Source organism: Homarus americanus, unplaced genomic scaffold, assembly GCF_018991925.1.
Source record: "Homarus americanus isolate GMGI-L3 unplaced genomic scaffold, GMGI_Hamer_2.0 scaffold8148, whole genome shotgun sequence".
In the NCBI taxonomy this organism is placed as follows: Eukaryota; Metazoa; Arthropoda; class Malacostraca; order Decapoda; family Nephropidae; genus Homarus; species Homarus americanus.
Genome location: NW_024721643.1, coordinates 81,632 through 96,293, shown reverse-complemented (window position 1 = coordinate 96,293; position 14,662 = coordinate 81,632). Strand labels below are relative to the sequence as shown.

Below are 14,662 nucleotides of genomic sequence, written 5' to 3'. Positions count from 1 at the left end.
TCCACTAGATTACAGTATGTGCCGCACCTCCAGTATATTATAGCATGTGCCGCACCCTCCACTAGATTACAATATGTGCCGCACCCTCCATTAGATACAGTATGTGCGCACCTCCACTAGATTACAATATGTGCCGCACCCTCCATTAGATACAATATGTGCCGCACCCTCCACTAGATTACAATATGTGCCACCCCTCCATTAGATTACAATATGTGCCGCACCCTCCACTAGATACAATATGCCGCACCCTCCACTAGATTACAATATGTGCCGCACCCTCCACTAGATTACAATATGTGCCGCACCTCCACTAGATTACAATATGTGCCGCACCCTCCACTAGATTACAATATGTGCCGCACCCTCCACTAGATTACAATATGTGCCGCACCCTCCACTAGATTACAATATGTGCCGCACCCTCCATTAGATTACAATATGTGCTGCACCCTCCACTAGATTACAATATGTGCCACCCTCCACTAGATACAATATGCCGCACCCTCCACTAGATTACAATATGTGCCGCACCCTCCATTAGATTACAATATGTGCCGCACCTCCACTAGATTACAATATGTGCCGCACCCTCCACTAGATTACAATATGTGCCGCACCCTCCACTAGATTACAATATGTGCCGCACCCTCCACTAGATTACAATATGTGCCGCACCCTCCACTAGATTACAATATGTGCCGCACCCTCCACTAGATTACAATATGTGCCGCACCCTCCACTAGATTACAGTATGTGCCGCACCCTCCACTAGATTACAGTATGTGCCGCACCCTCCACTAGATTACAGTATGTGCCGCACCCTCCACTAGATTACAGTATGTGCCGCATCCTCCAGTATATTATAGCACGTGCCGCACCCTCCAATATTACACCTGATATGAAAATCATTTGAAGTGGGTATATATTTTTCGCATATAGGAGACGGAAGCGTGATGAGCTCTTGTTAGGTAAGGGAAAAATATATCTCGCTAGAATTTTTCCCTCGCTCACTCTCTCTCTTACCCTCTCTCTCTTTCTCCTCTTATCTTTCCTCTTTTATCTCTCTCTCTCTCTCTCTCTCTCTCTCTCTCTCTCTCTCTCTCAAACTGACCCGTCACATCTGCAGTGTTGAGACCTGCGCATAAGACGTAAAGATGTATTCTGCGCATATTACGTAAACTTACTTGGTCCTAATCACACTAACTATCACATCTCCTCTCCAGCTGCTACAAGTCTTCCCTGCTATACAACAACTAACTCCTTAAAACGTATTTTTTAATGTTAGTTTTCTTATCTGTTTGACCCCACCTCTCTCCACCCTTACCCCATCCCCACCTCCCACACCCCCCCACACACACACCCCCACCCCCACCCCCCCACACACCCCCACACCCCCCCACACCCCACCCCCACACCCCACCCCCACAACCCTTGGAATAAATGCAGAAAGAAAATAAAATCTGTCGTGTTTCAAAGGCGTGAGGCCGGGCTTGTTTTTAGTGAAGATGGTTCCTTGTGTCTACCTGGTCGATCATGACTAATGAAACACTTGGTGAAGCTCTTAACCCTGAAGCCCTGGTGTGGGGGGAAGGAAGGAAGGAAGGAAGGAAGGACAATGAGGGAGGGAGGGAAGAGGAAAGGAAAAGAAGGGAAAGGAAGGAAGGAGGAGGGAGAAGGGACAAACATAGTCAATGAGTTGAGGGAAGAAACTAAAGAAGGAAGGAGGGAAGGAAGGAAGGAGGGAAGGAAGGAGGCAGGGAGGGTCGGAAGGAAACAGGAATGAAAGGAGGGAGGGAAGGAAGGAGGGGGAAAAGGAGGGATAATTTTTATTTCTGAAAGATTGGGGAGGGAAGAGGAGGGAAGAGGAGGGAGCTGGAGGTGAGGGAGAGAGGTGAGGGAGGTGAGGGAGAGAGGTGAGGGAGGTGAGAGAGGGATGGGTATTGTTTATGGAGTAGTCGGGAAGGAGAAGGAGAAGGGGGGGGGGATGACTTGAAGTGGGGTAGTGGAGGAGGAAAGATGAAAGGCTAAGTGGGAAGAAGTGGAGGGTGGAGTGATGTGGGTGGAGGAGTTCCTTTGTGGTAGGTGAGTTACTCCTCCACCTTGGCAAGATGCTACTCCACCCAGCACACACACCTAACCTAACCTAACCTAACCTAACCTAACCTAACCTAACCTAACCTAACCTAACCTAACCTAACCTAACTTAATAATGAAAATGGTAATGAATGAAGGAAAGGAAGGAGGGAATGAAAAAGGGAGGAAAGAAGGAAGGAATGAATGAAAGAAGGAATGAAAGAAGGAAAGAAGGACTGAAAGAAGGAATGAAGGAATAAAAGAAGGAATGAAAGAAGGAATGAAGGAATGAAAGAAGTGTTTACATCCTACCTCCACTAACGGACTGTAGTTATTGGTTCCGTTATTGAGAGAGAAAATCCTTTAGACGGGGATTAATCAACAACCATTTTTTTTTCATCACCCAATGGACACCTATTGTACCTTTGGGCATTTCATCGCTGACAAAGACCGCCAAATAAGCCATTTCAACTTTTAACAACAGTATAGAAACAGCTGGGACTTTTATTTTATTATTTTTTTTATTTTGTTTTTGTTTTCATATAAGCCAGTCAATCTTTCATGGTGTTCAGTGGCGTGTGTGTGTGTGTGTGTGTGTGTGTGTGTGTGTGTGTGTGTGTGTGTGTGTGTGTGTGTGTGTGTGTAGCCATGAAGTACTAATTACTAGAGAGACAATTACAGTGAAATGACAATAACAAATTAATTAAGTGATTGAAAGGAAGTATGTGTAACTGTGTTGATATTAACGACAGGTAACTTACTTGCTATATACCTGTTGATGATGATGATGTCACCTGAGTGCTTTGTGATTGCTACGTTGTGTTTATGTCTCATGGTGTAATAATAATAATAATAATGATAATAGTAATAATAATACCACCAGCAACAATAATAACAATAATAAGGCAGGTATAATCTTCGTGAACTGGTATTCTGACTGGTATTCTGACTGGTATTCTGACTGGTATTCTCACTGGTATTCTCATTTAACCCCGTCAGTCGTAAAAGTCTAATAAGCGCTGGTATTACCGTCATATCATTTATTCTATTTATGTCCAACAAACACATCCCATTATGAAGGCGAGGGAGTAAATATAGAAGTAATATTTTTTTAGGTCGTATTTCTTGATGTAACATAATCTTGGCTGCCTACAAGACCTGAGGTAATGTGTAGAAATGATATTACTATATTTGTTGTATTATGCGACTGTGTTCACTGTATTGTGTTCTGTAATGCTGTAGTTTAGGTTATGTGATTAGGTGGTTTTTAACAAGGGTTTAGGTGTGTGTGTGTGTGTGTGTGTGTGTGTGTGTGTGTGTGTGTGTGTGTGTGTGTGTGTGTGTGTGTGTGTGTGTGTGTGTGTGTGTGTGTTTGTGGTTGAGAGTACTTTACATGACCTGACTTACTATGATCACCAAGGGTTACTACACCATCCAACAACAACAACAACAACAACAATTGACCCTCACCTCCCCCCCACCCCCCACCCCCACCCCCACAGACCCCCACCCACCACCCCATCCTCGTGAATGTATACTAGAGGTGCAGATTAAGTTGGTCTTGGCGTTTAATATCCATAGGAACAATACAATAGCTTTACCGCGGGCTTCAGGTGAGTAAATAGACACTCAGGTAACTCCAGGTTAATTAGGATACGTATACAGGTGTAATAAGTGAAGGTATTAAATAACTCAAGTGGATATAAGATTAATTTTAAGAATGTTTACTTATTATTTTTATTATTATTTTTTTTGTAATTTTCTTCTATATTACCTATATTTTTTTCACTTTCTTTCTTTCTTTCTTATATTATCTCTTGTTTATCTCTCATTCTCTAAATTTATCTCAAACATCGAACGTGAGAGGGTGACCCCGTTTGTGTGGACCTAACCTAACCTAACCTAACCCTAACCTGCTATCTCTCTCTCCCTTGTCTTGTAATTCTCCTCATTTAGTCCCCTCCTTAATTCTGTACGGAGCCCTTCCTCCTCCTCCTCCTCCCCCTCCCTCCTCCTCCTCCTCCTCTTCCTCTTCCTCCTCCTCCTCCTCCTCCTCCTCCTCCTCCTCCTCCTCCTCCTCCTCCTCCTCTTCCTCCTCCTCCCCCCCCTCCTCCTCCTCCTCCTCCTCCTCTCCTCCTCCTCCTCCTCCTCTCCTCCTCCTCCTCCTCCTCCTCTTCCCCTCCCTCCTCCTCCTCCTCCTCCTCTTCCTCTTCCCCCTCCTCCTCCTCTACTCGCAGCAGGAGACAATTACTCATACACCAGGTTGAGTGTCAGGGTATGAAGGTGTTACTCAGGCTGACAGCTGACTGACACCTGACTCCTGACACCTGACTCTTGACATCTGACACCTGACACTTATTACCTACCTGTGAACTGACTGACTTTTGCTGATCTATTGGAAGACAGTAGAGTATGTCTGTCTGTTTGTCTATGTCATGTATGTATGCATGTATGTATGTATGTATGTATGTATGTATGTATGTATGTATGTATGTATGTATGTATGTATGTATTGGTAATTTTTCTATGATTGTCAGTGAATGAGAAATGTCAGGTAAAGAATCGTCATCTTATTCAACATTAGAAGAAAGTAATTTAAAACCAATACACCTGTGGGACGTCAGAAACCTCCCAAATACATGATATTATTCCTCAATCTTCAATATATGTTTAATTTTTATCAGTTCTTACACCATTAGTATAAAATGTATTGAAGAATATGAAGAAAAAAGTGTATTACATGGTTTTAATTTTCGTTTATGTAATGAATGATTTTTCTGGTGGTATTATATTTTGGTTTGTTGGTTTAAGGAGAATGAGAAGTTGTAGTTTAATAAACCCCATAAATACCTCCCCTCTCTTCCTCTACCCTCCTCTCCCTCCCCACCCCCCCACCTTCTACCTCCACCCCAACGCCCCATCTTCCTCCCCTCCCCACCACCTCTCTTCCCCTACCTCACCAACCCCCAACACCCCGGTCTCCTCCTAACCCCTCCCCCCTCCCTCATCCTCTCCCGCACCTCCCTATTTCAAGTCTTGCTATAGGCCGTGTGGGAGCCTTAACCCTACGTAAACAAATTTCAGACTGTTAGGCTTTGAGAATTTATGTCTTGTCCGGGAGTCTCTGCAATGATTTACTGGGGAGGAGACTCTGTGTGTGTGTGTATGTGTGTGTGTGTGTGTGTGTGCGTGTGTGTGTGTGTGTGTGTGCGTGTGTGTGTGTGTGTGCGTGCATTGTGCGTGTGTGTGTGTGCGTGTGCGTGTGTGTGTGTGTGTATTTTTGTCTTTACTTCACCCGGCCGGCCGACCACGGCCAGACCACGACCCGACCACGGCCAGGCACGGCCCAGACCACGGCCCGACCACGACCCGACCACGGCCCGACCCGACGCAACCTGCCCCAGGAATCAGCGGCAAGCCCAGTCAGCCAGTCAGACAGTCAGACAGTCAAACAGTCTGTTGAGGTAATGAATGTCGTGGTGTCAGGTGTGGGTAGTGGTATTGACCCTTACTCACCTGTGTCCTGCTATTACCTGGAGAGAGAGAGAGCAGTTTTAACTCACATTCCTCTTAAAATAAACAACAAGTAAAATTCTCAACAAGCCACAAGTCTGTACACACCTGTAATATCTCCCGTCATGCCCCCGTCCCGTGTACCGCTAGAGAGAGAACCTGAAGCCTGTCTACCGTCTACCACGATACGTTGGATGTGTAGTATCTCCCGTTGTCTCCTCTCCGTCAACAAGACAGAACAGAAGGAAAAAAAGAAGAAGACGAATACCCATAGACTATCCCCCGTCTAAGATGGTGGACAGATACACTAAAAAGGCTCTCTCTCTCCCGTCTCAAATACAAGATAAAAAAAGGTCATTATAAATAAAAGCCTCTTCCCGTCTACAGTAATCAACCTAAAATGCCTGACAGACGATCAAAAGGACTGTCTCTTTTATTCCTCAACTGTCTCTTACCCGTCTCTCACAACAGACAAGGAGGATGGAACACATTGACCCCTAGTATGACCTGCATGAGAGACAGACAGACAGACAGACAGACAGACAGACAGACAGACAGACACGTTCAGGACAGGAGATAAGGAAGGTGGTGGATTACCTTCTTGTACAAAGTAAAATGATATCACGCGCTCTCACTCTTTCCTCCCCTCTCTCAAGATCCACTTTGATGAAATTGGGTTCCGGGGCGAAATGGATGATTCTTTCCTCCCCCCTCCTACTCTCCCTCCCCCTCTCTCCCTCCCCCTACTCTCTCCTCCCCTACTCTCTCCCCTCCCCCCTACTCTCCTCCCCTCTACTCCCCTCCCCTCTTCTCCTCCCCTCCCCTCTCTCCCCTCCCCCCCTACTCTCCCCCCTCACCCCTACTCTCCCCTCCCCTACTGTCCCTCCCCCTACTCTCCCCTCCTCCCTACTCTCCCCTCCCCTACTGTCCCTCCCCCTACTCTCCCTCCCCTCCTACTCTCCCCTCCCCCTCTCCCCTCCCCCCTACTCTCCCCTCCTCCCTACTCTCCCCTCCCCTCTCCCTCCCCTCCTCTCCCCTCCCCTACTCTCCCCTCCCCTACTCTCCCCTCCCCTCTCTCCCCTCCCCCCTCTCCCCTCTCCCCCTCTCTCCCTCCCCCTACTCTCCCCTCCCCCCTACTCTCCCCTCCCCCTCTCCCTCCCCTCTCTCTCCCCCTCCCCCCTCTCCCCTCCCCCCTACTCTCCCCTCCCCCTACTCTCCCCTCCCCCCCCTCTCCCCTCTCCCCTCCATAGGTGTTCCTGCCCCTAACAAATCTACCACATTCTATCATTTCTCTCCACTTTCTCTACTCTAGACAATCCATCCCCCCCCTTCCCTCTCTCTCTCTCTCTCTCTCTCTCTCTCTCTCTTTCTCTTTTCTCTCCCTCTATCCTTCTCCAACATATTCCTGGGATTATCTTCATTCAACATGTTTCTTCTTTATTCTTCTCCTCTTCTCTTCCTCCTTCAATTATCATTCTTCATCCCCCACCATCCACCTTTATCAGTCTCCTCACGTTCCACTATCATCGTTTGCATTTATAAACACATGAAACTTTCCATCCAACAGAACTACCCAATTCCTAAAGAGAGAGAGAGAGAGAGAGAGAGAGAGAGGTCGCCGCGGTATAGCTACTTATTGCCTCACTACCGACGCCATCACCCGGGACATGATGAGATGATTCTCCTGGGTTACGCTATTCTCTTATCAACCTTACGAGCAGCACGCTGGAATAAGGTTGGTAGAACGGGGGTGTTTTTATATGATATCAATTAATATTTTTTATGGTCCGTGGGAAATATTTTAATGGTCCGTAATAGTATTTAATGGTCCCTGTTGATATTTTATGGTCCGTATCAGTCCGTATTAGACATATTATAGACAGGTGCAATCTTGTTCATTCAAATTTATCCATTCGAAATCAAACTCACTTTCTCACTTTCTCACTCTCTCTCTCTCTCTCTCAAACACACACACACACACACACACACACACACACACATATGCAAACACCGCAACTTACTGACCAAAAAGTTTTCTGAATCTTACAACACAAGATGGACCCCCGGAGCCAAGGTGCATATACAAACTCTGAAACATAAACATTGAAGGCGCAAACAAAACCCCTCACTGAATGGCTGAAGTTTTTGATGGTGTTTGTTTACACTCAAGGACGACTTTCTTTTCAAGTAACAACTCGAGGATAAAACGAGCGTGTTTTTTTTTTTGCCGTGTAGGGAAAAATCTACGAAAATTGAACCTCACTCAGAATTTACGTGCATGAGTTGTGATTGGTTGGTTTCATAAGGTATCTGTGTTGTGATTGGTTGGTGCAGGGATGTCATTTTACACTGTCCTAGCCTAGAGCCAAAACGACCAATAGTAATAGGGGTGTTATGGGAATGCTTGTTTTTTATTGGCCAGCCGTGAAGCGTCATGCAACAGATTAAGGCGAGAATAAACCTTACGTCACTAATTAAGAGAGGTCGGCTAGGTAATTATCAACTGGTTTATATATATACACTGTGGTTTAACGCCTGTTTTAAATAATATGTGATATAACAACATGACATACATACATACATACATACATACATACATACATACATACATACATAATGGCTGATCGTGTTTGAAGGATGATCGCCAATACACCATTCACAACCTTAAGTTAACTAGCTTTAAGATCCAGTGTTCAAGAATAAACCAAGAAGATCGGACAACTCGCCAACTGCACTGGCTAAATTTTACCTCTGGAACAACATCTAGGAAACGATTAACATCCAGGTTTCCAATTACTGCATCGGTTAGTTAGAGGTTCCTCCACCACTCCTACCCAAAATATATCTAAAAGAAAACTCTCTCTCTCTCTCTCTCTCTCTCTCTCTCTTGTAGGTATGTTCGCCTTCCTACACTCGCTGTGAGAGGAGTATTACCTTCAGTAATTGCTTCATTATTACACCCTACCATTTTCCTCGACCTTCCCAGAGTACCGTCATTATAGCTCGAGTTGGTCATTGTACTGTGGTTATCATCATTGTAGTTGATTTACACGAGAGAGAGAGAGAGAGAGAGAGAGAGAGAGTTTTATCGTGTGTGTGTGTGTGTTGGTTATTCATTGCTTGGGTATTGTAGTATGCGGGTGTATTTCTTGTATATACTTGTTATTGTTGTATGTAAAGATACTTATTGGTGTATGAGAAGGTGTGGTTAATTGAATCATACATCTATACAACGTTTATCCTCTCTTATGTATATTTTTTCTCTCGTTACACCTATCGACCTACAACATCGTGTCGTATCGTGTATGATCTCCTTGTGTCATATCGTGTCATATCGTGTCATATCGTATCATATCGTGTCATATCGTGGTTTATCTTGTCGTGTCGTGTATCAAAAGAACTCACATTGACAAGTAGTATGAGGCATGTGTGTGTCAGGACGTCGACAGGTTAACTCAACAACCAGGAATAGTTAACAATGTTCAACTATGTCCCGTTAACTTGTGTATTGGGATCAACTGTTTGGTTAATATGAACATTTTAACATTAAGACGAAAATTTATAAAAGTACATAAAAGTAGGTCCAAAAAGTAGGTCTAAAAAGTAGGTCCATAAAGTATTTAATATATATAACTTAGAAGCATTAGGACTTATTTATACAGCATTGAAAATCCATCTAGCGGTGATTGAACACCAGTGAGATGTAAGAGTAAATTTTGTTGATTAAACTGGGTGTGTGGGTGGGGTGTGAGGGTTGTAGGTGTGGGAAGGGTGTGTGGGAGGTGTGTGGGACGGGTGTAGTGGTGTGCGTTAGAGTGTGGCGGTGAGGTGACTGTAGGTGTAGGAGGAGGAGCTGGTAGCCTTTGTTAGTGCACACACACACACACACACACACACACACACACATATTTACATATCAAACACTTGTACGCACCGTGAGTATTACTGGCAAGTGTTGGATGTGTAAATATATACAGCCTGTTGTACACTCTATCACAAGTGTGTGTGTGTGTGTGTGTGTGTGTGTATGTATGCGCGTGTCATCATACAATAGGCTAAAAAATCATGACATTGTATTATTATTATTATTATTATTATTGTTATTATTATTATTATTATTATTATTATTATTATTATTATTATTATTATTATTATTATTATTATATATATATTTTTTTTCGGGAACTATCCCACCCGGGCACAGGTCAAACGACCCACAACGGAGCCTGGGGGGCGAAAAAAAAACCGGAAAGAAATTGTAAATATAGAAAAAAAGGTTATACTGTATTAATCTACACCACGAAGATGCCGGAAAACCAGCTTTTTAAAGTGAGACTGATTGTAAGAGCATGGAAACACAGAAGAAGGCAGAGCATTCCACAGTTTGGCTGTGTGAGGAAAGAAGGAGGTACTATAACGGGTCATTCTCGTGTGACCGACATCCACAGAGAAACGGTGGGCACCGCGGGCAAGACGTGTGTTACGAACCCACGGCCTTGACGGCGGTGCCCAGGATGCCAAATCCACAGAACATTGCCCGTTAAAGTACCTGTAAAAGAGAGAGAGAGTGAAGCAACATTGCGCCGAGGAGAAAGGGAAGAGAGATTGTCGACTAAAGGAGGAGAGTTAATAAGACGAAATGCCTTTGATTCCACCCTATCTAATAGTTGGATAGAAGAGCCACCCCAGATATGAGAGCAGTACTCCAAGTTAGGATGAATGAATCCCTTATATACTTGGAGCAACTGCTCAGGAGTGAAGTAACTGCGGCATCTGTACAGCATTCCCAACTTTCGGGAGGCAGCTTTAGTTATACTAAGGATGTGTGATTTCCAGGTCATATTGGAGGAAATGGTGAAGCCTAGCATATTTATTTCAGAATTTGGGAGGATGATAGCGTCCTGAAATGTAATTGGTGGCAGATCGTCTAATTTACAAAGTGTAATTGGTGCTTTTGGTGTTCTTGTCATACTATATAGAATTATGACTTAATTATCCACCAACCACTATCCACCATCCACTATCCACCATCCACTTATCCACTCCCCATTCTCTGACTTTGATCTCTCGCCTCATCTTTCATCAATCTTTATTATCTATTCTCTTCGTAATTGTTTTTGTTATATATTTTTTATTATTGTTTTTATTTTTCCTCGATTCTTTGTATTAGTTTATCTGTGTTGAGGTGTGTGGGTGTGTGTGTGTGTGTGTGTGTGTGTGTGTGTGTGTGTGTGTGTGTGTGTGTGTGTGTGTGTTGAGGTGTGTGTGTGTGTGTGTGTGTGTGTGTGTGTGTTGGAGGTGTGTGTGTGAGTGTGTGTGTGTGTGTGTGTGTGTGTGTGGTGTATAGTTTGGACATTTTCATATTTTTTAGTAAACAGAAAGTCCTGAGGAGTATCGTTTGATGTGATATTTCTGGCGAGAGAGAGAGAGAGAGAGAGAGAGAGAGAGAGAGAGAGAGAGAGAGAGAGAGAGAGAGAGAGAGAAATTTTCCAAACTCTTACAAAACGAAAAAGCAAAACACTAATTAAAAAACACACAAAAACATGATTATAAAACCCTACAGATTCTACCACCCACTCAACAACTGCTAATTAAATTTCACCTGGATGAACAGTTCGTCTCTATAAAACCTTTGATAAGAGGTAATAATAGAAACCTCACATATCACTGGAACCAATCTTATATTTTATTTTATTTTTATCTTTTCGCTGTTAATTGATCAATATTTTTCTATCTTATCTATTCATTTGGGTAAGTGTTTGAGTTGAGGGCCTCTTCATGGGGCTTCATCCACCTGTGGTCCTGCAGGTGAAGACGAAGGAGTAATTACAGGTGTGTAGGGTGGCGTGGGAGAGAGGAGAGGGAGTGTGACGCGCGGGTGTGAAAGTCTACGGTAAATGCAACCCACGTTTCACTACCTTGGTCTGTTTTGTTGTGATCGGCGCCACCAGCTAGATTTTTTTTATTCACTCACTCACTCACACACTCACTCACTCACACCCTCACTCACTCACACACTCACTCACTCACACACACACACACACACTCACACACTCACTCACTCACTCACTCACTCACTCACTCACTCACTCACTCACACACTCACTCTCTCACACACTCACTCTCTCACTCACACACTCACACACTCACTCACTCACTCACTCACTCACTCATTGCTAAACTACACACCAAGATCAGGACTTACCATGTTCTTCTTCAACAAAACTTACACTAACTCACCTAACTTATCTCAATTACACTTACTGCAACTAAACTACTACTCTAACTTACTAACTTTTTCACTGGCGGAGAATATATTTAATATTTCTCTGCCACAGCCTGAATTTAAACGTTGGATCTACTTAGAATTCATTGTAACTTAGATTAAACTGTGTGTGTGTGTCTGTGTGTGTGTGTGTCTGTGTGTGTGTGTCTGATATTTTCTTCATAACTATAAAGTAAATGTCACCAGACACACACACAGAAATATTGTAAGAGTATTGTTTAATGTAATGTTTCTGACTCAAGCACCCAGGGGAGAGAGAGAGAGAGAGAGAGAGGCTAAAGAGAGGCATAACCTGTGGCATTTTGATGACGTGTGTGTGATATTATGCATTGTCGTAATTCCATAGTCCTTTCAGGGAATTATGATAATAAAACACATTTATGTACAAAAAAGCATGAAAACGTTTTATTCAGTTCATATATATATATATATATATATATATATATATATATATATGTATATATATATATATATTCATACATATATATATTTATAAACATCCAATATATATTAACTTCACTCGCCTCAACAACTCTTCTTCAAATTACAAACAGCGAGAGGATGAAATTTTGGCCGCGATTCCTTAAAAAAACAAAAGAATCAAAGAAATAAAATTGTATTTAAAATAAAACAACAACAACAGCGAGGTCATTTGACCAATCACCCTTACGTTCATTAGCCAATAAAGGTCATAATTGACTGATAATTCTTTATACATAAGCTTGGGAATTGATAATGAATCGTATGTACAGGAGACGTAAGGGTGACTCGCCTCCAGAATTGCACACACATATATATATATATACACAGACACACACACATACACACATAGATCTGTTTTATCATGTACGTCTTCTGCGTGACTGGATTCTAATGACTTGTTTCCTCGAGTGACTGTATGGAGAGAGAGAGTTTTAAACAGTTATGTGATATGAAATTATTATTATTCATTGTCACTCAAATGCTATTGCTTTCCACACCCTTGTTATGAACTCTGAAAATCTGCAGGTGTATGACACGTGTCTTACAGGTGTGTGGCACTTGTCTTACAGGTTTATGACACGTGTCTTACAGGTGTGTGGCACTTGTCTTACAGGTTTATGACACGTGTCTTACAGGTGTGTGGCACTTGTCTTACAGGTGTGTGGCACTTGTCTTTAGATTGTGTGGCACTTGTCTTACAGGTGTGTGGCACTTGTCTTTACAAGTGTGTATCTATAGGTGTGTGGCACTTGTCTTGGGTGTGTGGCACTTGTCTTTACAGGTGTGTGACACTTGTCTTACAGGTGTGTGGCACTTGTCTTACAGGTGTGTGGCACTTGTCTTATAGGTGTGTCTTACAGGTGTGTGGCACTTGTCTTACAGGTGTGGCACTTGTCTTTGGGTGTGTGGCACTTGTCTTGCTGGGTGTGTGGCACTTGTCTTTGGGTGTGTGGCACTTGTCTTACAGATTAATGTACTTATCTTACAGGTGTCTTTGCTTGTCTTACAGGTGTAGCACTTGTCTTACAGGTGTGTGTGGTGTCTTACAGGTGTGTGGCACTTATCTTACAGGTGTGTGGCACTTGTCTTACAGGTGTGTGGCACTTGTCTTTGGGTGTGTGGCACGTGTCTTACAGGTGTGTGGGTGTGTGGCACTTGTCTTATGGGTGTGGCACTTGTCTTACAGGTGTGTGGCACTTGTCTTTGGGTGTGTGGCACTTGTCTTACAGGTGTGTGTGCTTGTCTTACAGGTGTGTGGCACTTGTCTCTTACAGGTGTGTGGCACTTGTCTTACAGGTGTGTGGCACTTGTCTTACAGGTGTGTGGCACTTGTCTTACAGGTGTGTGGCACTTGTCTTACAGGTGTGTGGCACTTGTCTTACAGGTGTGTGGCACTTGTCTTACAGGTGTGTGGCACTTGTCTTATAGGTGTGTGATACATGACTTACAAGTGAAAGGTATGTGTGTTGCAGACTGCCTCACTTTTTCTACATTCGTTTAACAAGTCGTTACCTAGTGATTTGTTTTGTTCGTTACCAGCTGTTCCTAGTTGTTAACAGCTGATTAATTTTGTTATTAGCGTCAGCTGAGCCACCAGGTAACCTTACCTGTATATGTAATCACCAGTCCCCCAGGTAATTGCCTTAGTACTTTATTAATGATAAATAGTTTATTCATAATTATATCTAAACACAACAATTCATTATTAAATTTTTTATCGAATCAACTTTTCCAACACATATATCTCAGAGTGCATCTATAGCTATATATATGTTCACCGTCCACTCTGTAACAACACCTCTCGTGCTGTTGGGGAAAAATATAATTTTTTTTATCAGAACATCGGTATTGAGCTATGATACCTCTTATCTGTGTGTGTGTGTGTGTGTGTGTGTGTGTGTGTGTGTGTGTGTGTGTTTACATAAGACAGTGTGCACATATTTGCTTACATATATGCCGGTATTAGCTTTACAGTCTTTCACCCTCCCGTCTGCTGCACACCGTCTTGAGGTTGTTGTCTGTCTGTCACTCATTGATGTCAGCGGTGACATGAAGTTACCACCGGAAACCATCACCTAACACCACATGTTGTACCTGTGATGTTTACTGCTGCTCACATTATATATATATATATATATATATATATATATATATATATATATATATATATATATATATATATATATCTTTTATGTTGATTTTTTCATCCATATTGCTACATTTATTGAAAATTGCTAACACAACATTACAGAAATATCCTGACACAGTCACTCCCAGTATCGCTGTGTTACAATATGTCATCAA

At 43.0% G+C, this 14,662-nt stretch overlaps 1 long non-coding RNA gene across 1 annotated transcript; it reads left to right on the top strand.

Annotated features, from left to right (window-relative positions):
• Positions 1-7,173: 7,173 nt before the first annotated feature.
• LOC121861771 lies at positions 7,174-13,033 on the top strand. The gene is made up of 3 exons (XR_006088089.1): positions 7,174-7,203; positions 12,780-12,905; positions 12,972-13,033. It is a non-coding gene; the product is annotated as an uncharacterized LOC121861771 (long non-coding RNA).
• Positions 13,034-14,662: the final 1,629 nt, after the last annotated feature.